Genomic DNA, 1298 nt, shown 5'->3' with positions numbered 1-1298 from the left:
GCTAGTTATCTATTTCAATTAGACTTTATTAATGTAACTGATTACATTTTATTACTTTTTGATTACATTTCTAACGAATGTTTTCAACTGTTAATCATTTTGAAACATTTAGAGCAAGCAGGGTTAACCTTTCAAAGCTACTGTCAGACTTTCAAAATCCTTCTTCCCTTGATTTAAGATGATTATTTAATTTTATAACACAAATCAGACTTTAGCACCGATTTTTACTTTGAGATCATTCTTAGGTTAAATACAGATTTAAAATCATAAGATATGATACTGTTTTTGAAATCCAATCCTTGTATAGGTACGACAGGAAACATTGGCATCTAACAATGCCTTGGAGAAAAACAGTTACTAATCTTAAAAAATAAAGCATATACATAATAACCCAAATAGGAAACGAAACAGTTATCAAATAAGCATGTGTCCTAAACTGCTGAAATATTGGTGTCTCATATTTTAGAGCAGTCACTTCAATTTGGGAAAGAAATCAATATGTGTGTGAAAATATTCTTATGTATACAAAAATATCCCTTTTTGTAATTGTTAGCATTTTCATAAGTAGGCCTAACTGTAATTTAATTACACTTTTTTTTCTCAGTAACTGTGACAGGTTACAGTTAGGGTGAAGTCAGCTAAAATGGGCCACGTTTTGGTAAATGACTTATAATACCATCAAATAAACTATGCATGAGATCTAATGATATTTTCTTCTTCTTCTTCTTTGACGGTTTATGGCGGTTGGCAAACCAGCTTTAGGTGCATTTACCGCCACCTACTAGGATGGGGTGTGGAGCATTGACCTTAAAGGAAAACAAAAAAAAATAAAAATAATAATAATAATAATAAATAAATAAAAAAAATTAGTAGTGATTCTTTAAATCCTGTTTATTAACTCTGTATCTTTGAGGCAAGGCAAGGCAAGTTTATTTATATAGCACATTTCATACACAATGGTAATTCAAAGTGCTTTACATAAAAGAAAAGAAAAAAATAATCACAACAATAAAACAAGGAATTTAAACACTTTGAAAATGATTTAAAAAAATGATTTAAGAGGTTTCAAATGAATTTAAGAAAATGATTATACATAAAATATAGTGCAATCAGTTCGGACAGTTGCACAGTGCTCATTCAATAAATGCACAGCTAAACAGATGAGTTTTGAGTCTGCATTTAAATGTGACTAATGTTTTAGCACATCTGATCTCTTCTGGAAGCTGATTCCAACTGCGGGCGGCATAATAACTAAAAGCGGACTCCCCTTGTTTTGTGTGAACCCTTGGTATTTCTAA

The sequence above is a fragment of the Sinocyclocheilus anshuiensis genome, unplaced genomic scaffold (genome assembly GCF_001515605.1).
Source record: "Sinocyclocheilus anshuiensis isolate Anshui unplaced genomic scaffold, SAMN03320099.WGS_v1.1 scaffold412, whole genome shotgun sequence".
NCBI lineage: Eukaryota > Metazoa > Chordata > Actinopteri > Cypriniformes > Cyprinidae > Sinocyclocheilus > Sinocyclocheilus anshuiensis.
The sequence above is the reverse complement of the archived record's forward strand: the minus strand, read 5'-3'. Positions refer to the sequence as shown.